The sequence below is a fragment of the Danaus plexippus genome (assembly GCF_018135715.1).
Source record: "Danaus plexippus chromosome 22 unlocalized genomic scaffold, MEX_DaPlex mxdp_33, whole genome shotgun sequence".
NCBI classification, from domain to species: domain Eukaryota; kingdom Metazoa; phylum Arthropoda; class Insecta; order Lepidoptera; family Nymphalidae; genus Danaus; species Danaus plexippus.
In genome coordinates, this window is record NW_026869856.1 from 2,222,381 (window position 1) to 2,246,500 (window position 24,120).

The 24,120-nt window shown below is 27.7% G+C and overlaps 1 protein-coding gene across 1 annotated transcript in view; it reads left to right on the top strand.

Moving 5' to 3' along the window:
• Positions 1-11,516: 11,516 nt before the first annotated feature.
• LOC116773630 (uncharacterized) overlaps positions 11,517-24,120 on the top strand; it is a 28,192-nt gene continuing 15,588 nt past the window's right edge. Inside the window, exon 1 of the mRNA XM_032666116.2 lies at positions 11,517-11,678. The gene's annotated coding sequence lies outside the window, so the exon portion shown is untranslated. The remainder of the gene's footprint in view (positions 11,679-24,120) is intronic.

The window sequence follows — 24,120 nt, forward strand, 5'->3', positions numbered from 1 at the left end:
GCCAAAAATAAATTAAAAACGTACTTATATTTCCCCATGTGTAGTTAAGACCAGTGTAGCAATTAAGTGTCCAAAAATTATTTCCGTGCTTATGTAACGAGTTTAAAAAAAACTTTTTCATTGGTTTAAATTATTTATGTAAAATGTAATTTAATATACTATTGTATATGTACATATAGTTAAAAAAAGTAAGCTATTATTTACACACATTACACTAATACATCAAAGAAACTGTAAAAGACAATGGTAGAATAGCGAAAAAATCAACGCTGTTGTTGAAAACGAACCAATAATAAAAACATTACTTGTCTAACTACTTTTGTTACTTTAAATATTCAGTTTATCAAATCTTAAAACGCTAGTTACTGTTTAATGTATCACAAAACGTCGAAATGAAACTCCCATTCACTTTAATACAAATATTTATCAAAAGAAAAGTGCTCCTAGTGTGCCCCGCCATTTATATACTAACCCGATGAAATCTAGTCTGTATTTTGTGGGTAATAAGGGTTATACATTTGCCAATGTACACAACAAAAGAAACGTCGGTCGAGTCGGTCTGTCATTCATCATATATTACTGAGGATATGAAATGTTTTTGGAGACAAAAAGTTTGAGAGGGTTCTGAGCGAAACGCAACGTTCCGCTTTATTGCAATGCTGCCCAAACGATATTGCAATTAAATATATAATTTTGATATTTCTAAAACTCTTAAAATTTTTAAAGGTCAACCATAGATGGAACTTATTTTGAAAGTAACATAAATATGTATTTAAGTGAAATTTTAGAATATTTTTTTTTTTATTCTAATTATTTTAATTTTAAACCAACAAGCTTTTAAACTATATAGTTTATATTTTTATAACATGAAGGAAACGGAGCGAATGTTTGGCAATTAATTATTCCTAGGAAGTTTTTATAAATAAAAAAAATTGTATAACAAATATATAGATAGTGGGATTAACGCAATATGGTGTGATTATATTACAGGCAATAATTTTTTTAATTTGCCTTATTTTTTTATCTAAAGAGCGATCAAATTCGTAAAAATGTATAAAGTACATTCTCCAGTATTCAACTGAATTCAAGATATCTTTAAGATTTTCGATAATCAAATCCTTAATGCAATTCAAATAATATCAGGTGCAAGTAGACAGATGTTTGATTATTTTTCATCTAAAACAATATAAGTATATGAATTAAGAAAAAAATTATGTAAAACGGTAACCAAATGCCATACGAAAATTAAGACGCATTTAATTTGAATAATTTTCAATCGATAGGATCAAATTATTAATAAAGGACTAAAACAAATATAACATTCACATCTTCTGCATTCATACATGTTTATGGGTAAGACCTTAAAATAGCATTAAATGTTAAAAGAGTAAGTAGGTCAGTACTGCAAGTTCAACAGAAACCACTCATTAATATTACGGAAGGCTTTTGTTCTGAGTGAAATTAACTGCGGAGTGAAGACTCCTACTTTGAGTTACGTAACTATGACAGATTAATTTTGTACAACGTAAAAAAATATATTTTCTGCTTATTCTGGGTACATAAATTTCTGGTCTTCGGATTTGAATATAATTTTGAAGCTAACTTAATATACATTATAGCTAGCTTATAGCTTATAATACATTAACGTCAGTTTTCAAGGCAACCGAGAAGTATAAATATTCATTGTAAGGAAGGTATTCTTAACTTTAATGTAATAATTTATCAAAAAAACAAAATACATCTAAATATAACTTTTTATTATTAAATTTCCAGCTGAAACTGCCGAATACCACACTATAGGGTAATTTTTACAGAATTGTAATTTTCAGTGAATCTAATAGTTTCATTGTTCGTGAGTATAAATTTATTTCAGGTCATCACACGTTTTTATTAGTAGACGGACATATTATTAATTTTATTCAAAAAACTTATTATTTTTCTCTACTTGGAAAAACTTTTTTTATAAAAAAAAGTAAATAATACATTCATCAAGGACCTTTCTTAAGACAAGCGTTTGTTCTTTTGATTCAATTATAAAAAAAAAAAATAACACCACAACTCGTAGACACCATCAATTTGTAGTTGAAAAAACTAATTTGTAGTTGAAAAAATTTATAAAAACAAATTATTATTAATAAAATAAACAATGTATCTCGATCAGCAGCGATATATTTCGAGAATCAAACTGTTTATCAAATTATTGGATTTTTCGCAGCAATAAATTGACCTGATTTATCGAGCAGAAACTTAATTTTAAAATATATAATTTAAGTATTAAATCTCGAGTGGAAATAAATTGACCGGGAAAGTTTTGATACGGCAAAATATTTATTTTAGTACTTACAAACTACTAAGAACTACAGTTTCTATTGACATAAAATTAACTAAAGGGTATCAATGCCTCCCTTTGTGTCTTAAAATTACAATTTTAAATTAAGTATATTTACATGCAAATGGTTATTAAATATATATGTTCTAAAATGTTCATACAATCAAACTTAAAATGAAAGTTTAAATTATTATTTTGTTTCCGTAAATTTTTAACAGCCGCATTTATATACGAAATCGACTGGACAGTCTTCTTCCAGAACCCTTATATATTGTTTTTAAATAAATAAATTTTGAGAATTTAAAAAATTGCTTCTAAATAGGGTTGGCAGGGTTTAAAGGTTAGATGGCAGTCTTGAGTTCGGCACCCTAATAAAAGCTTTAATTGTAGGTATAAATTAACAACTTTAACAACTAAAAGTTTTGTATTTATAACTTTAAAATTTAAAGATGCCCTCAATTTTATACACTACTTAGAACTATATAATTAGTTTAATTAATTTCTTTTGTCTAATTTTAAATATAAACATATAATTTTTAATATATTTAAAGATACAATAATGAGATCTAAGATTTTCGCGAGTATTCATTTACTATTCACGTGACACCTCGTCTGCCCGTGATCACGGTTGCTGCAAAGTAACCGAAACGTCGGGATTATGTAGTTTTTAAATAATAAAATCCGCGAAGTAAATCCGAATAATACTAGTTTCATTTAAAGATACAATCTAATAAGATTTTATTAAAATATACATTCACGACTCATTTATTAAAACTGATTGCAGTTATTACCATGTTATTATAATAATATATATTTATTATCTGAAAATTTCGTTCAGAATATATTAAGCCTGTATAAATTATATCGCTCATCAATTTTAGGAGTACTTTATAACGACATTACCATGAAACTCAAAGAAATTAAAGAACGCTCCATTAAGAGGCCATTTAAAAAACTTGGGAATTGGCAGGCATTGGAATAATAAATAAGTCATTCTCTGGAAAACTGGTATCCTATACTACGTTGGAGTCAATATATCAGGAATGGCATGACAATAGGGGTTCTCAGGGCTGACCATTTTAAGATATATCTAATCCATATTTTCTGAGCTATTTATATAAGACACAATTAAGAAAACAAGTATATAATATATCTACTTTCTTTAATTACACACTATTCGTTATTATATAAGTTTAAGTTAGTTTTACTTATGGTAAACGAAACCTTCAATTAAGGAATACAGAACGATAAAGCGATTTTTTTTAACCAAAGGATATAGAAGCAGGGTGTGAAATAAATTCCAAATGAGAAAGAAAATTAAAAATAATGTTGATGTCAAACCCAGCCCTGAAATACCTACCGATATTTTACATTGAGGGACAAGCCTTTGTTCACTCGGCCTATTGTAGCACGCGAAATTAAGATGTTCCAAAAATAATAGAATTCTGTTCCACGAATCACATCACACAGTTGTTTTATCTATAATTAAAATTTATTGATTTTGACTAATTCAAAATATATGTAAAATATTAATGTCACAAACAACGAATGCAAATGTGAATCGAAAATACTATTATCACATTTTAAATTCAAATAAATGATAATTAATTTCTATAAACACACAAACTAAAGTCACGGAAACAAATATTAAATAATTGCGTAAATTATTTAAATTTAACTAGACCATTTCCCTTGTATAAATTTTATCATAATATATTTGTGTTTTTAATTAATTAATTATTAATATTATATTTCAATCATTTTTTTAATTTAAGTACATATTTTATACATATATATTTTTTTACACTACTCTGTTTTATACGACCTTGGACGTTATTGAATTGAAGATACTGAAATCAACATACCGAATAATACAAATAGTTTCAGAGATTTCAAAAGTATTTAATGTAAAGTACCAGTCAATTTTATAAGCTCTTACCGAAAATGTCAAAGTAAATGCGGTTTCATCTTGTAAGCTTAGAAGTACAACCTGTGTCAGTGTTGCCAGATAGGATTATTTGGACACCGTGTCGCCCGAATGTCATATTAATCCCAACGGCTTGACAGATTTTATTTCGTTATATTGAACAGGATGCTAACCGTAACCAGGTAAACCGGTGATAAATAAAATAAATGCTCTTACATTTTATTAGAATACAGTATTGTAAGATTAATAATTGTATTCCAAGTATATAATATAGTGAGGATGTTGCCCATTTTTAAGCAAGTATCTATGGACTAAAAAAGAACTCATGCTTCATACATATATAAATATCTATTTGCTTAGAAAAATATTATTTATAATAGACTAAAATGTACCTAACATGTTAATATGTTAGAAGTGATATTGTAAATTTTCAGTAGTGCACTCGATTGGACAAAGCCTGATACGAGATTTTTCGAGGCTTATGATATCCGACAAAGAAAATAATATCTTTAATACCATTGAGAGTGTTTTCTTTCTTATTTTATAAAGCTTATATTTTTTTTCAAATGAATGAATTTTATCCCGTACATATATATTATAAATTGTATTATTTAAGAAACTTTAATATTAATTCACAATAAAAAATGTTTATAAATTGAGCCTTATAATAAAAAAAAATAGTAGGAAAAGTCATGAAAGAAAATACAGTTTAGAATGTTCTATACTATTTTTATTATTTATATAAATGTCACCGCTGTTTTATATGTAGGTACAAAGATACACAATATTGGAGCAGGTGGAATTCAAAAGGAATTTTTCTTCATTAACTCCGTTAAATGACAATATTTCTATTCTTTTACTACTAAATGCTTTTATATATATATTTTCTAACACTCCCAGGTCTTTTTCTGTTTATAAAAATTATATAACTTTTCATCTATTGTATTGTATTTCTCATATAGAGTTTCAGATTGTTATAAGAGAATCTTTCGAAAAATAATTTCCCTACAAAACTGTTGATATTCTAGACTTATTAAAATTATGCATTTTTTGTTATCAAACTGCGACATAAAACACATTTTTTTACGTTTTTGTATTTAACGTTAATGGCTTCCAAATAATAAAATGACTGCGAATAAAACGCTGCAAATGAAATATTTTTATTACGAGAGGAGGGCGTTTAAATTAACCGTATCGGTGATAAAAGATGTATATCATAATATGTAAGTTGTGAGCACAAATATTAAGGCTTTCATTTTCAATTTTCATTAAAGTGGATTCTCAGTATTATTAAATTAATATTGACTTTACTTTGCGATGTAAAATTAGAAATCGTTCTTGTATGTATATTTATATGTATTATATCTTTTGGTTTATTTAAAGTGTTATTAATAATTTTATAGGAAAAGTTAGCCAATAGTAATATCATTCAAAATTATGACTTTTAAGGCATTGCACCTAATTTTTATTGTCTGTGGATTATAAACGAACCATTTCACGGCAACAGATGGTGTTGGCGGGCTCGTAATTCTTTATAATAGTCCATGAATGACAAACCGAATAATCTATGGCTTATTTTATATCACTCCATTTCGAATGACTATATATATTTTTGGAAGTAATTTTTTAAATATTTCTTAAGAGGAATATATTTAAAATGAATCAGAACGTTAATGTAGTTCTAGGATTAAACAAAGGAACCAAAAGTCTCAATACAATACGATGTTTGTGTCAATAATTATAAGATATTTAAATGAGAATATCAGTGTACAAAACGAAATACAGATACTACATTCATTTTTGTGTGAGGCGATATAGTCAATCGATTTCACAGTCCGATCGTCCGCTTGAACGCACATTGGCTAGATGAAAGTATCCGTATTGACAGTGCGGTTTTATGAAAATGTATGCTATCAAATATTAAGTTCTTTGTGTGAGTTTTATTTCATAAAAAAATATATATTCAACCATTCCGATCATTAACACAATTTCAGTTGTGGGTAAATCTGTAACAAAACCAAAAAGTAAAACCTTTAGGCAACATACATTCCTTTGAAGCCCTTGTTATGTTGGTTGATATGGACAGATAAAAGTTAAAGCAATGGAACCCATATCAAAGTCTTTCTAAGACTTACAGAAATCTTACGTAAGCTGAAATGCGCTCTTTGCGTTGTCTGCTTATAAAGACTAGCGGCTAGAACCTTTACGTTTATTTAATAAAATTCCAAAATGTCTAAGTATATTTTATGTTATAAAAACTACTAAAACGATATAACAATAATAAAAAAATCCTAACGCATATATCATTAAACAGAAATTATTATTATGTAAAAAAAAAATATTTTACTTCCTACTCTATTATATTCATGTTTTTACTAACGATCACTTAAAACAAATTAAGCCTAAAAAGGCTTTAAATAGCTTTTAGCCATTAAACATAATCATTGCTTTAATCCCGTCTTTATCTGTAATCCGATGGCCGCAAATGTTTCCCCGAGCGATATTCCAGCGAAGATTACCAAGTTATTTATATATAAGAGGGTGACATTGTTTTTGTATTTGCAATAAAATGTTAGAGATACTCTTAAGAATCTCAATATCTCAACTTTAACTATACAATATTTACTTGGGATTGAACGAATAAGGTATTTCACTTCATCCATCGGAGATAATAGATATGTTCCATAGAAATATTCTGCTGTTTTTTACGATATATTTACTTCATTTCATCATATTTTTGTAATCGATATAAAATATTCAAACTTACAGAATATAATAAAAATATAGTACGGACCAATATGATTAGGATTTAATAAAATGGTAAGATTATTAAAAACAAGTTAAACACAAATACAAATCTAAAATTTTAATAATATGTTAATTATAAGATACATACATATTTGTTAATTTCAACCGAAACGACATTTTATTATAGTTTCCTATAATTACGCATAAATATAATAATAACACACATATTAAATAATGGATATATTTTTTTATTTAAACAACGTACAGCACATCTGTTGCGATATAAATTAAATAAAAAATCTAAAAATATAAGATGTTAACGTTTAGAAGTTATTTAAAATAGGAATAGAAGCGTTCTTTTTATTTCCTTGACCGCAAAAGAGACGTCGTAAAATCGGTTTACCGCTCTTACAGATATTTGAAGAGTCTTCGTTAATGTGAAGTGTATTCAAATAGGAACGCTCTTTAATGCCAAGTTATTGTTGGATTATGCATAATCTATAAGTAAAATACTATCATAATAACAATCATCTTATGATTATATAGTTCAAGGCATTTTCATTTATTTTTTGCCTAACGTTTATTGGACAGACATTTTTTTTTCTACATTTTCATGTCCATCATACAAATAAAGGGTTAATTATCTGTAAAGGGTAAAAATGGACATTTCACGGATTCATTTTGTTAAAAGTAATGTATTTAATGTATATATCGGCGCAAGGAGCTTCAATGACGGATGTAACATGAAAATAACTCAAGGCTGGCATCAATTATTATAACAACTTATTGGTCGTCGTTACTATTGTTAAAAGTAAAACGAAATCAAAGATAATAGAACTATGTTTGAATTCTGGTTTAAATATGACGTCTGGACGCACGACAGCGGACTGCAGAGTTCAGCGAGTGCGGATCATAAAGAATGTGATTATGAAGAACCTTCGAGAAATACAAGAACATTTAGAAGAATTGAAGTTTCATTTTAAAATATCTGGAACGTACTGAAACAAGTGACATTAGTGACGTCAGCGAGTCTGGCGTCCTGTCTTTAAAATAATGAATTTATAATAAATCCGATATATATTATAATGATACTATTTTATGGTTCCAAGAGAAAAACCAATTTAGAATGTGAATATAATGAAATACCGCTGAATCTACACGTATATCTATAAGATCCAACCACTATGATATGCCTCCATACGATTATCATTGCAATTATAAAAGTTTGACGGTAGTATTATATTTTATAAAATATATTATTACATTATAGAACATACAAAGGCAGTTCATATCCTTTCAAATGCTTAAGGATCTTATTAAAATAAAATTATATCGCCTCTCAGCATGAAACTGCCGGTGATTCACTTCACTTGTGCATTCCTTGTATTGTTCGGAGACAAGCGGCAAGAACAAGACCACGTACGGCGAACTGGTGATTTTTCCTTTTGTCAGTCTCTTATGACATGAATATCCGCAAAACAACTCAATATCGATAACGCTGTATCACTATTCAGAGCAAAGGAACAGAAGGATCAGGTCTATAAAGAGATAAAACTATTAAATCGCTTCTAATTATCAGTGTAGTGCAATAATATTATAAAAGACTACTAAAAACATTGAGGAAAAAAGATGTGATGTAGAAGTAGCCTCTAGTTTAATCTAATTTAATGTGCTATTTGTCTAGTTATGGAGACCTTGTTTTTAGGCATCAATATAAAAATAAATAAAATCATTAAGCCTGGCGGTTCCTATAAGGATAATGGAAAACTGTTATCAAATTATTGCATTGTCATTGGTCCGTGATACGTATGAAAGTTTCAAATTATTCAGACTTCTAGAAACCGGTGAAAATTAAGCTCAAAGATTTCGTTATATACATACATACATAGATAGACAAGCATACAAGACATACAACACAAGCTAATAAAAGCGTGCTAAAAAGACTTTTAACATCGAAGTTTAAACTACAACTCCTTTGTGCTTAAATATTGACAGTTATGAGTAACACTAATATTAATAATTTTTTCAATCCAACTTCGGGTAAATAATAAATATATATTTTTATACTGAAATGTACGATTTTCGAGTGTATTTATTAATATTTAACTAATATTTTCGAGTATTTTTATTTATTTTTTTCAACCAGCCTATCGGAGCCCACTGCTGAGCAAAGGCCTCTTCTCACATGGAGAAGGGTAGAGCATTAATCACCACGATTTCTGAAGAGGGGTTGGCGATTTCAATCTTATAATTTGAAATTATAAGACCAAGTTTCTTCACGATGTTGTCCTTCACCGTCCGTCAGTGGTGTCTAAATACTCTTAGAAAGTACATATGACTCGGAAAAGATCACATTGGCACTTGCCCGGTGTCGAACCCGCACTCTCACGTATGAGACCTCCAGGCCACCACGATTTTTTTTGCTACTTATTTTTTATTATTTTAGAATGACATAATCCCGACGTTTCGATTACTTTGCAGCAACCGTGGTTACAAGCAGATGAGTCAAATGTGTATGTGAGTTGGTCTTGTTATTTGTCACCTACCGCCAACATTCATCTCATCTTCCCGTGAATACGATTGCAAAGGAACCGAAACATCGGGATTATGTAGTTGTCAAATAAAAAAAAGCATAGTAATATCCGAAAACGTTAGGTTTATTTAAATATATATTTTTTTTAATATTACAAGAATAATTATAAATTATTGCAAATTTTACGTAAAATGTTAAATTTAAAAAAAAAAAAAATAAACCAGACTTAACATTGTTCAATGGTAGATAAAAGCACCGGTATTTCTGGTCTTATTTCTTGTGTTAGGTCTACGCCTATAACGGTGACACTTAAAGTTGTTATGGAAATCATGAAAATACTGAAAACTATTACCAATTGCATATAAATAATAATAAAATGTATGCGAGACTAACTGTTAATGGTTTTAGATTGATTAGATTATGACTGGTGAATGTTTAATACAAAAACATATTTGATGTTTCTTTCAAAATCTACTCATCTACTGAGAACTTCTTATTAAAATTAGCTGAATCAAAAACAAAATTAAAGATATATATTTAACAATTACTATTACAATAACAGGGGTATTCAACATAAATTTCGTAGAACTTATCTGTTATTCAAAACATAGTTGTAATTATTAAATCATTATAAAATGTCTAGTAGTTGTTTATTACTGCATTATACTGTGATGCTACTCATTTCTGTATATATGTGCAACATAGCTATTTACTATTCACAGTACTTATCTAGAATTAATCAAGGTTAGCGGTAGGTATCTAGAGTCTTTATAAATAGATACAAACCAACTCAAAAGTCGCAATTAAATACGAGATGTTAGTTACTTTTTTTCTATAAAGTTTGATTAGATTGGACATAATTAACAGTCCACTTGTCTTTGAACACAGTGAATAAAAAAATGATATATAACTACAACTGAAGTTTAATTTCTACTGTTGTTATAATTTTTGGATGGATACGTTTTTAACGATGGAAAATAAATGAAATTTACGATGGAAAATAAATGAAAAATTTTTAAAAGTAAATTTACTTTAATAAATAATACAATACGCATATAAATATGTGACGAGATAATTTAATGAGATTTTAATACAATGATTGTTATTAAGCCTATAAGAATAAACATCAATGGACCTAATAATAATATGATTAATTGTTAATAACCTGGTATTCTTAATTATTACATTTTAATAATATTTTTTCATTATAATTAGTATGAATATTTAAATTAAAACAATCGTTTTTTATTTACAGTGTGTATTGACAGAAAAATAACAGAATCTATTCATATAATAATTAAGATACATATTCTTCAGTTTTAAAACTGTAAAATACTTTTGACTTCAAAAATTAAAAATTAAGGTCTTGAAAATCTAGCAAACTTTGAAAACCTGTGAAAGATAAAACAAAGTGGAGCTATAGATTTCAATCACCCCAACTTGGTAACTTTTATAGATAAGAAAGTTACTATAGTTCACCTTCCATATAATCTTGATGAATAGGGATTTGTTTTGGCCGTGATGTATTAAGCAGGGGTGCATTTGTTATATAAAGACAAAGGCTTAGTTAGTATATATACTAAAATATAAAATTCTTTTAATTTTACATCATACTAAGCCGCGCTATATTTTAATTACTGCCCTCAAGAATTTTCTTCTAGTCCATTTCTAGCATTTCGAGAGGTACATATTTTATAAACAATCTTCAGCAACTTTTTGTTCCATATATATTTATTATATAAGATAATTAAAAAAAAAGAAAACAAAGAACCGTTTTGTTATAGTAATGAATAAAAAATTTCTTAGTTTATATTATGTCAGTAAGTTTTATTTATATAGGAACCATACGAGTAGAGCTTCCGCACCACTTGGGCAGTTTATAAGTTGTATACCCTATATACATTTCTCCCTTGCGTAGAAATCATCTCTCTCACTCCCACACTTGAGTATGCCCACCCTACTCAGTGCGTTATGAACTGTCGTGCGGTACAGACTCGTTTCTTCCTGTAATATTATACGAAATATTTCGATAAATAAATTGCAATATTTTTATAGTGTCGAATTTTGTTTGGTGTTTGTGTATTTCATGATTTTGTGAATTTAAGTGCTTTTAGGAATTTATGACTACGTTTAAAACTAAGGTAATAAAACTATAAATAATAATATTTTAATTTTGTAGTGAATTTTAATTATGAAGTCGAATTTTTTATTCATAGTTTATGTAAGCAAAATAATTGTAGTTGAGTTTGTATAATTAAAATAATTAATAAGAATAACAAACTTTACTATTATGGTAAGAACAAATTGTAAAAAAAAATATTTTTATGCGGTCTAGACGCTTAAAAAATATAGATTTATTTTAATTAGAGGTTATAGAAATTTAAGTAAAAGAAGAGATCTTATTTAATCATAATTATATATAACTTCTAATCTGTTAAATAATCTTTTTTACGGTGTGATGAAAAAGTATGTGTATAATTTATATTTTGCTGTGATATACATAAATATATGTTTAACTTAGTATCTACAATTATATGAAACCGACGGCTTCAACCTAAAACATATTTTCAACGTCAGTTTTTCATAGAAATCGGGGTAATAAAGGAAGATAAATTGTAGGTTTTGGTACAAATACTTAAAAATGCTAACAAGTGCATATTATGCCTTCAAGTCTTATTTAATCTGAATATTTTGCAACTGTGATATTAAAGTTACGTATAAAATTATGTTCAGTACATTTTCATCATAATTTTCAGATCTGATTTATTTGCAAGCGGTCGATTGACATGTTTTTGAAAAATAAATTTAAGTAATAATTACCGCAATTTCATAGGGTCTATTTTGTCTGATTGTACAAAAAATTGTTAACTCATGCTAAATCTATAATGTAAGGAGCGTCGTATCTAGGAGCGCCTTTGATACTAATCTATTTAGTGCTATAGGCTTCGCGGTTGTATATTTATATCGACTTCGAAATTGACTTCACGATAAGTCAAGGTCATTCTTCATTCGACAAACCTTATCACATCATCAGCAAACTTGGAAGTGACACTCAAAACCGTATTCTATGATACTTATCTTTTACCTATTTTTTTATAGTTATTGTAGGAAAATAGTCTCAACTTTTGTCCACGTTGCTTTGAACCATTATTAAGCTGAAAAACCAATTAAACTTAATGGTTTCGTCAACGCTTTAATGCAAATGTTTAATTGTAATCCTGATTGTCTGATATAATATGATTGATTTATTATATTGTGACATAATTAAAAATAATAAATATTACTTACTCACTTTTTATTCGTTTCACTTTATATTTTTTACTAATATTTCAGCGCTGATTGTTATTTTAATTACAATTCCTTTGTTTATTACGGAAATGTTAATTCAAATAGGTTAATACTAGTCATGTATAGGTTCTAAGTTATATAAAACAAATACATGAATTTATCATCACGTCTTTAGATTTATTTAACAAATAAATTGAATATTACGGACAAAGAAATAGATGAGTTTGATCGTTAACTAAAATTATGCAATCTTTGTGACAACCACAAATTATTAAATATATTTAAGTAAGACAAAATTGAATAGTCCTATCCTATTAAAATACATCGTTCCAATAAATAGTTAAACAGACAAAGTGATTACACCAATAAAAATAATGAGAGGCTTGATGAATAAATTTGAAGTTTAAGTGGTATGTACTTAAATGGTATCGCGATACCTAATAATATCTCTATAAAATTCCATCACGGTGATTAATATAAGCCCAATATTCGCTTAATATTATCTTACTTAATAAATATTTGGAAATATAAAATTATCAAAGAAATATCACATTTTACATTCAAAGCAATGAAATAAGAGAAAACAATTTCACCGTCCTATGGGAAATTTGATCAAATCAAACCTTATTCCGGCGCTGTTTATTCAGAAGAGCAAAGATCACATTTGTTTTGCACGTTTTAGTTCCTTTGAAACCTATAACACTGAAATAAGTTACATAAAAAAGTTTTGTATGCAGTAGCAAAAACAGATAGTTATACTCGGAATTGGTAAGATTTGGTTAGTCATAAATACATGTAGACGTATGTAGCTGTGTAGCTTCCCATCCACACCTTTGCTTTAGATGAAACCAAAAGAAATATTGCGTTTCCGATGCAATTTTCAAAATATGTTTAAAAAAACAATTCAAAGCTTCATCGTTGTTAATGTTTTATCTTAGAATTCTAACATCGTTAACCGATCTTATATCATTACTAGATGGGAATACGCTATAATAGTTGGTTATCCTCCACTTAAGTACTAATAACAAAAACTAATGATTTATATTAAATGAAAAAATATATTTTTAGTTCGAAATAAAAAATATGAATAAAACATAATGACTACTGCAATATTTTTCTCATATATAGCATTTTTTGATAACCATTCGCTGATTTAATTGTTGTTGACATAGTCCCCCTGAATGCTTGACTCGATTTCTACCGAACTTATCGATAACTCTTCACATTTGTTTCCCTAGATTTTATACCGTGTTGTAACTGGAAAATTATTAATGAGTATAATGACTTTTTTACCGATACAAACAAGTTTGTTTGAAGATATAGGTTTTATTCGCCTATATTCTTTCAAACAAACTTGTCGGTGGAATCTTTTTTTTTGATTATCATAATTAAGACGTAAGTTTCTTGAATTATTTTCTAGAATTTGCTGGCTTTTGAGTTTAGAAGCTGAATTTTTCCGATTATTCTTCATTATTATTCATTAAAAGGATATTGAGATTTTTAGCATGTCACCTTTGCAGATAGAATAATAATTTGAGTTATTTGAGTTAACCTCCCTTTTTTAGCATCTTTTTAGCATTTCAAATCGAATTTATTCAACAGTTATTATAAAGCCAGTTGATATGTGAATAATAATAATAATATAGATAATGAGATCTAAGATTTTCGCGAGTTTTATTCATTTAAATGAAACTAATATTTTTTCAGCAACTTGCTGCTTGCTAAAAAGTAACCGAAACGTCGGGAGTATTTAGTTTTTTTACAAAAATAAATCACGCGTAGTTTATCCGAATAATACCAGTTTCATTTAAATAATATAGATTATTTTAGTATTGAAAAAAAATATTTAACATACAAAATTGTTTCAAAATATTAACCAGGTACTTGTAAGTGGGTTTGAAATTATTTCTTCCCGAGTATATGACATTACACATTATATCTATATCATTAACAGATATTTGAAATGTCACTTTAAAAATTTCATTATTCTGAGAAGGTACCGAATAGCCTATTTTGTATTCTAACTCAGGTTTTGTAAGTTTCCCCAGATCCAGTGCAAATAGTTTCTGACTTTTGCTAGATTGCCGTCCGAACTCTGTAAGTTATTTGAGGTTTCAATAAATAAATAAGAAATATATATTCCAAAGCAACTACTTGTGATGGCCCTAGAATAATTCATTTCAACTTTTATACAGATTTCTTTTTACACAACTTTTCAGAAAATAAAAAATATGTACCTAATGTATCTAAGAATTTTTTTAATTTTTTCAGTTGGAATACTTACAACTATTACTTCTCGTGCTGTACAGTATAAAAAATATGAATACGTTTTAAATTTCAAAAGATACCAGTGAATAGAGTCTAAAGTGTTAATAGAAAAAGAAGAACCTTTTTTGCGCCAATTATTCGATCAATTGTGCCGGTTTGTATTAAAAGAGCTGCGTCGCTAAAAAAGTTGCTAAATCGTAAACAGTGTGATTTTTTCGATAAAATATTCTGGAAACTGCTGCCATGCAGTAAAGTTTAAACGGGTGAAAGGGCAAAGAGTAACTTTGATCAAACTATTAACAGCTTTTGTAGGTTGCAAGCGTATGGTAAATGTTTAACTTTGTTATTAACTAAATAAAATTGCAACTGGTATCCAAATTTTTATTCAATCGAAAGTTCAAAAATTATTGTATTTGTAATTTTTTTTGGCCTCAGTAAAGTGTCAAGTTCCGACTTGATAAATAATAATTGCTTCGATTAGAATCAGTAAGCGGTACAGGTTTAAAAAGTAAAAATTACAATTAATTTATGTTTAAAATATTTTGTTTGTAAGAATATTAAAAAAAATTACATCAAAAGACCCGAGATTTCGCAAAAGGTTGAATAAGGGAATTCTGACAAATAACAACAAACAACTTTGGTGATCTACATTTTATTTGTATTAACGTCTCAAAAGGTCTACGTTTCTGAGTATACCAAATAGGAAATATATAAGTTCGCATACAAAAACCCAAATGACAACAGTCTAGTAACCAATTGTATGCCATTTAGTAGTCCCCAGTAATATTAAATCGAAACTCTTTCGAAACGAGATAGACGAAATCTTGGTGAAAAACATAGGCTATCTTTTATCCTGATTCAGAATCCCGAATCCGAAATTACGCTGTTTAAATTTGACAGCACATTTTTGTATCGAATTCGAATAACCCAGTATTCGAAAATCAGCTGATAATATATTTCATCCCGATCACGATCCCTAGCCAAATCCTGATCCCAATCCCAATCCCGACCACGATCCCGAAACTACGCGGGGAACCATGGATTGTAGTTCGGGTTCAGTGGCCGAAGAAGCAGAGACCTACTCTAATATTCACACGGACTTAGCCGCGGGCAAAAGCTGATAATTTATAAATTTCTTGTAGAGTTGTAACTTCGATCGATGTTTTATAAAAAAATAACTTGATTTTACATAGTATTTGTATGAACGACAAAGTTGTGTATGCGTTTTTTGAAAATATATTATTTCTTAAAAATTAATAATGAATAAATAATTTATGAAAGGATATCTCGTTCGAACCCATTTTTGTTGAAAGTTTTCATTGAAATCTACAGCACAGATTTTTTTTAGTTTTCTTACTCTCTTATTTTAAAAGCTAGAGGGGGGACACTCTTTTTTCCACTTTGGAAGCGCCTATCTTTCAAACAATTGATTTTGACGATAAATGGTTTTAGGAACAATAATGTTTTTTTTTAAAGCTCTATCCATAGACACCCATATTTTTGAATCGGTTCCGTGTATGGAGTGCCCCCTTTAATTTTAAATTTATTAATTTTTATTCAAAATTCGAATGAAGGCCCGAAAGTTTCGGAAATAAATGGCTGTGATATGCAGACGGACAGACAGACATGACGAATCTATAAGGGGTCCGTTTTTGTCATTTGGCTACGGAACCATAAAAACATAACTTATGAATGAATAACTTTTACATTTATTCCTACTGACATTTATATAAAGTATTTTATATGAATTAACGATATATATATATAATTATAATTAGATAAATTAACATATGTTTTGCTAGCCCATAAAGATTGTAAATTATACGTAGGTTAAAAAATCAACATAATTGTTATCATTTTAGAGGCTACGAATTGTTTTGCAGATGTAAAGCGATTACGTTCTCAGCACAGTTTCAGACGATATGTTTTGCATACAAAAGCCTTACAAAGCCTACACACGAGTACGTAAAGGATTCAAGTCTGTAAACGAAATTATCCTTCTGGTGTTCTAAATGCAAAAATTTTGCAATTTTTATATAAGCACGAATTTCATAACTAAAGTTTGTTACTAAATAATTATATAAAATATATTACATGTTTAAGCTAAAAGATAATTATATTATGCATATTATGTATGCATATTTTTATTTCAATTTAAAAATAATAGATTTTTATAAAATGAACATTTTAATAAGATTACTTGTAATACGTTTTTTCATATTTTAATTAACAAAGCGGATTATAACGTTAATATTAAGTTTAAATGTGCACTTAGAAAATCATGATAGGTGATTACAACTCTCACGAAATGAAGATAATGATTTTATTTATTTTAATAATATTTTCTTTAATGTAAATATATAAAATATTTGTTGCTTTATAGCCTACTCATACATTCAAGTAACGTAACGCTGAAGTTAAAATGTTCCAATAGATTTGGAGGTTCGTATGAAATAACCTTATAAGAAAAGTAAAAGCACGTCCAATATTTGGAGATACCAATTTAAGTATCGCAAAAATATATTGCAATATTTTACAGTTTTCGTATTATTGGTTGTAATTCATCTGAATTCTTTATTTACGTTTTTTATCAATAATAAGTTAGTTGGATGATATTATTTTTTAACATAAAATAAATATTTTAATAAAATCGAGGCATGAAATATTTTTTTTTAAATCTTTACTATTATGAATATATATAAAAATACTAGATATAAATTATGTTGTTGGGAAATTTTCACGCTTACGTTCCGGTGCTATAACGAGATGATACACAGAGGCATTTCAGCCTTAATTTGTAGCATACATTTCAGTACAGCGGAATTAGAACTACGGTTTCATCAGGCTAAAATTAAATAGTGAATAGCCAACGTGGGGGTAATGTGTTTAAAAGTTATAGAGATACTAATGCTAGAAATATGAAATAATATTAAACACTCCAAAGTGAAAATGTAATTACGACTGAAAGATGGTGGTTTTGCTAGATGTTGAAATATGGCTATTAAAAAACAAATGGTTATTACTTTACTTATAGTCAAATTATGCTACTATTTTTAGTTTATTATTATACTTCTCAGAACTTATCAACAATCATTAATCGCATATAATTATGTAAACTAAATTCCATAGACCGCAATTTTCACCAGAAATCAATATAAAGCGGAGCCATTTATTAAAATTTAAGAACGGTATATGCGGGTAACTTTTCGTTTGATATTTATTCCGTGAAGTTAAACTACACGGATTTGAACTACAACCAAACTGTAACACACGTATATTAATTATGCAAAAGGAAACTACATCGCAGTGTAGCGTTTTCAGATTAATTTGTTGACGTAGCACTAACACTGGTTCTTCGTACCGCGTGTTATTTCTATCATTACTGCATTATTAATGAAACGTAAAGCACAATCAAAGGAGTACTGATATCAAATTTTAGATTCTAATAATTTTCTATGTTATATGCAACATTTGGTTTAAATATATTCATGCAACTGTAGGTTGTAGTCAGATTACGCTGGCCTCATTCCAAATTTTGGAGATGACACACTGTTAGGGAAACACTCAACCCGTCTTTCATTTAACCCTCGGAGCTAACACTTGACATGGAAATAGTCTGCATTTTGAGGTTGTAGTGTTTTACATTTTTTAACAGACTTGACTGGTAACTTCGGTATTTTATTATCTATTACAACGTTCATGGTTAACAAAGGCTAATTGTTACAAACAGTAAAATAATTAAACCTTAAAAATAGTCTACATAATAGAAGCACTACAATTGCACAGATCTTTTATGACGTTTCTTTTAATTTGAGTAACTTAATTTTTGTTTCTGAATTTAATGTTTTGAAATTTTTGTAAGTCAAATGCTTTAGGAAGTCAATGTCTCAACAGTCTGTATTTCGTTAAATTTGTTTATTGTAATTTTCTAAACATTTTATATTTCTATCAATACGGACACAGCTTCGAGGAGACACAATAGGAATGGCTTAAGCAAAATAGCCTAGAGAATATAAAAGTAAATTAATTAACTAATCTTAAACATAAATCACAGAGTAAATTATATCTCATTAAGCTTCTGATTCCACTGAATTCTAAAGAGCTCAAATTCGTTATGCTTATCTGTATGTGGATTATACATTTGGGTTTAATTATTATAATCCCAGTTATGTATTGAAGTTTGCTAACACTATTAATTATATAAACGAAATTATTGCTTTATGTTTGTAACATATTTTTCTCTGATTACAAAAAAAATATGAATACGAATATTTGTCTATTTGTTACATCTATTATACTATTTATTCTTTCTGATTTTTCTCTTGTCGGTTAGCTTGTATACAGAAAACCTTTATTATCTGTGTGTTTCCCCTGGGTTTTGTCTTTGTCGTAACATTTTTTTATGGCATAATGAATTTTAATGGGACCTTCACTGAATGACAGAAGGTTTTATCGGGTGAATTATAGGCAAGATGTCACCAAAATTATTTTGAGTTTCTATCATAATACTCAAAATTAGTTTGTGTCAAAAAGTAAGGAAATCATATATCATAAGGGTGAAAAAATATTATCATTATTAATACACAATGAATTGATATTTTCAATCTTATACCTAACAAACTCTATGTGTCTCCCAATACTTTAATCGAAATTGTAGATTTCTTTTCTTTAAATTATATATTTATTGAATTTAAACAATTTTCATAGACTAATTGATTTTCGTGACAAATCCCGCCTTTAAATTTCCTAGAAGTTGAACCTCTACTTATTGTTTTCCTGACATTAAATTCAAGATAATAATAAGTGCTACAATATTACAGCGATAATATAACTACTCATGAAACTGACATAATCCATACTTTAGTGTGGGTGTGTTTAAGTGACGTCACATGTCATACACACTACAAAATTAATATCAAATCTGTTAGTAATAATATTTAATATTCTCCGGCATACATACAACACAAATTTAACTAAGGATGAATTAATCTTCACAAAAAGGATTCCGAAAAGTAAAATGTATATATTATTTTCATAACGCAAGCAAATCAAAAAATAAAATAAATATGTTGTAGACGTATCAGTTCCTATTTAATGAATGCTATTTTTGTTTATACAGCTCTGAGCAAAATGAACTACACAACGAAAAATAATATGTTACGCGTGCTGTACGGTAATGAACAGTATTGATTATTTGCAAAAACATTAAGTAAAAATACGAATACTTTATATAGATTTTAGAATAAATATATATATATATATACTTAATAATATATATATATATACTTAATAATATATATATATATATATATATATATATATATATATATATATATATATATATTAAGTATCCACTTTGTATTAAATAATAATGAAAAAAAGTATCTTAATTTGAAAAGTTGTTGAAAAAAAGGAAAATTCAGCTTACAGATGCATCCATTCAGTCATGTATTGTTAACAATGATGTAAAATAAATATCGTTAATATATTTTTTATTCTGTTTTAAAGTTATTCAGTCAGTACCCTAGGGTTTGAATATTATTTGGCACAACCTTAAAGTTCCTGTGTAGCTAGCTATATAAAATAAGATAAAGCAATGGATAATAGAAAAAAAAAACAACATCTATAGTAAATATTTAAAATTCTGAAATAATTTTACCAGTATTGTTCTTTCGATTGGGAAACCATTTTTGTGCATTCTTTTAAATTAATCAGGGTAACTTCTGGCTATAATGGCAGTAAAAAATTAAAAAATAACACTGAAGTTTTCTCCATAGAAATTAGTTAAAACAGGATTAAAAATACGAGAATTCCCATTTTCAATTAAAGCGCAGTTTTCTAGCCATTTAAGTTAGTGAAACAATTAGACTGGGTTTTCAGTTTTTTTTTTCATATATTATTAATTTTAATTGTCAAAGTTTTCACAAAGATGATAACTAAGATATTGTAAAATTTTTGCATTTTGCATTCCGTAATATATTACGTCACAATTATTTATATAAGAAAGTACTAGAGAAGATTTTTATTAGTTTTAATGAACCTCGTAAGGTGTGCGCCACAAAAGTAATAGATATGTATAATTAGATAAAATAGGGGGTTTGAAAAACGCCTGTAAAACGCCCTTTTAAACCACCACAAGCAGGATTTAACTGTGAACAATTAAAATCGTCACAGCGTTAATACAAGCTGGATGTTTAAAAAAGAATTCTATGATTAAAAGAGTAAAAATCTATAGTAAAATACCATAAGATTAATACCTATCATTTAAAACACTAAATAGGTACAGTATTAATGATGTGTTATGTTGTATTGTTTTTAAAGAACTCTTGTTGTAGAATATATTTTTAGTTTGCAAACTACGATGTCATCTGGTGGTTCACAACTTTTTCAACAAGCTTGAACAAAACAGGCAGAACAACTAACAGGCTTAAGTCTTTTATATCTTCTTTGACTCTTTCGGTATCAATTTTGTGTACTGCGTATATTTAGGTTCATTATATTATGTAGTTAAGCTACGAAAAATACTTCTATTTTAACTCTATGACAGTCATGTCAGATATTAATTGTGCATTGGCCTTTATTATATCGTTCTCACTATTAATACATAATATTATATATTTTAGGAGTTCTGTGCATAGAGTATTCTAGCGTTTTCGAAATCAAAAGTTCAATATTGTTATAATTAAGTCAATCTTTAAATTAAAGAATCATTATTAAACCTGACACTTTAAAAAAGATACTTATGTACATTTACAATATTAAAAACCGTCTATTAGGGTGAGCTGTTTTGTAGAATATGTTGATGTTATTGCATAACTTTATTTATGATTTTATATGTATATATATATATATATATATATATATATATATTCTTCAATTTTAGTTAACCAAGATTTTTATTACCGCTTTTATAATATTTTAATTATTATTTAGGCTACTAATGAAGATGAAAATTCAAGGTTTTTGGTCCATTAGTTAAATTTTAATCTTTCTAGAAAGATCTTGTAATCTCTCAACAAAAAAAAAATATGTATTTGAATTAGAAAGCAGTCTTATTCAGTAGAGACTTCAAATTATTTCATTTATAAATTAAATACTTTTACATTCAATAACAACTTATTTCAAAACGGAAGCTATTTCATTTAATAAATACATTGAAAATATATTCCTTACGTCTATTTCTGAGGTAGGCTTTTTCGACCCAACGAGGCAGCGAAGGGTTGACGTCTAATATCAACCAAAGCTAAACCCAAGTGAATAAATGTCATGAAGCATGCGAAGGGTTAATTTGATATCTGAATAGTGCTACTTGTGGGCTTGCCCGTAGTGTTATTTACACGACGGACGTTACTGATGTCTTTGTGGGTGAATTATCTTTGAAAATATATCCTTTACATAAAATAATACGAAATACGGGAAATGAAACACGAAAACACAGAACATAGAAAGATTAAAGTTGTCTTTACAGCACATGTTTATAATAGCATCGTAAAATCTATTTCGTTTAATTTTTTTATCACAATCATAGTGATAATTTAAAGATAAAGATTAACCATCAAGACGCATTACTTATGCGTCCCAGTTACTCTTCGGACTCTCTTCTTTTGGCATTTCTAATCACTGAAAAAAAAAACACATTCCACCATAAAATTCACATAAAATACTCGTTTGTCAAATATTGCAGAATATAATCTATATTTATTACTTTTATAATTTCTTCCTAAATGTTATTCGACAGGTCTAGTTTTGTGCAATATTTTATATGGCTAAGAATATAAATAAAAATAAACTAATAAATTATTAATTAATAAATTATGTTATTCAGTTAGTGCTACGATGATTGCGATTGGCAGGATTTGTTAGTTTTTTCAAAATGTAAAATGAAAACATTTTTTTTTTGTACCTAGACAAAATTAACACTCAATTGTTTGAAAACCTTTTGGACTATAAATGTGAAATATATATACAATCTAGTTTCAACCGTGGAAACAGACATGCTTCAAGACAGCCTGTGTTTCATTACTCCTTACTGTCACTTAATGAAAAAGATTGTTCACTTATAAGACGTGAAGTAATTTGGTAGAATTCTACCACTGTATTGATTAAATTTCAGAAATTTTAATACAATTTTAGTTTATACTTTTGATTAACTTTTCAAACAAAATATTTATAAATTCAGATCTGGTCTAAGTTTTTATTGACCTGACGTCTGAAGGCTAGACATAATTTAATGCAATGGGATAGAAATACACCCCAGTAATAAATATCTTTCTCATATTTATATCAAACTTTAAGATAAATTATGACAACAAAATTCATGTGATTTATGATTTATCAATATAAAATATTGATAATTTGCAAAGCGAGTGAACATATCGAACAAATGTATGTATGTAATTTTACCAACTTAAAGTTTAAATACTTATATACCGGTAATTAAACCTCACTAACGATGCTGGACATTATATTTGGGAACCACCTACAAACCATTACTAAGAAAATTTATCATATAATGAGAAAAATTAAATAGTATTAAAAACCGTTTCCATTATATAGCAATTATAAAAATATTTACTTGCATCTTATTTTTAGTTTACCTTGTTTTATTGTATTTTATTTCTTTAAAACTCCTAAATTAATTTTAATATCTCCTTTGTAAAAATTCTACAAATTTGTATGCCTGAATTATGAGTTTTCCATTTATATACATAATACAAGTTCAGAAAAAAATTTAATTCCATTCCAATAATTCCGGCCTTATCTTTTATAAGTGCAAATTACGTTCTGCGTTATTGAATCTTGATGAATTTGAATTCCTATTAAAATCTTCCCTTTCGTATTATAAATCAGCAAAAAAATATTAAATTATATTATATCAGCAGTGATACTTCAACTCTGAGTGAACATAAAAACTGGTTACTCTAACTTTCAACGAAGCTAATAAAAAGGTCATTTGAACTTTGACTTTTGCTTTTTCTGTTTCGATTTATAAACCAAAATAAATTTTAGTTTTAAATTGTTACAAGT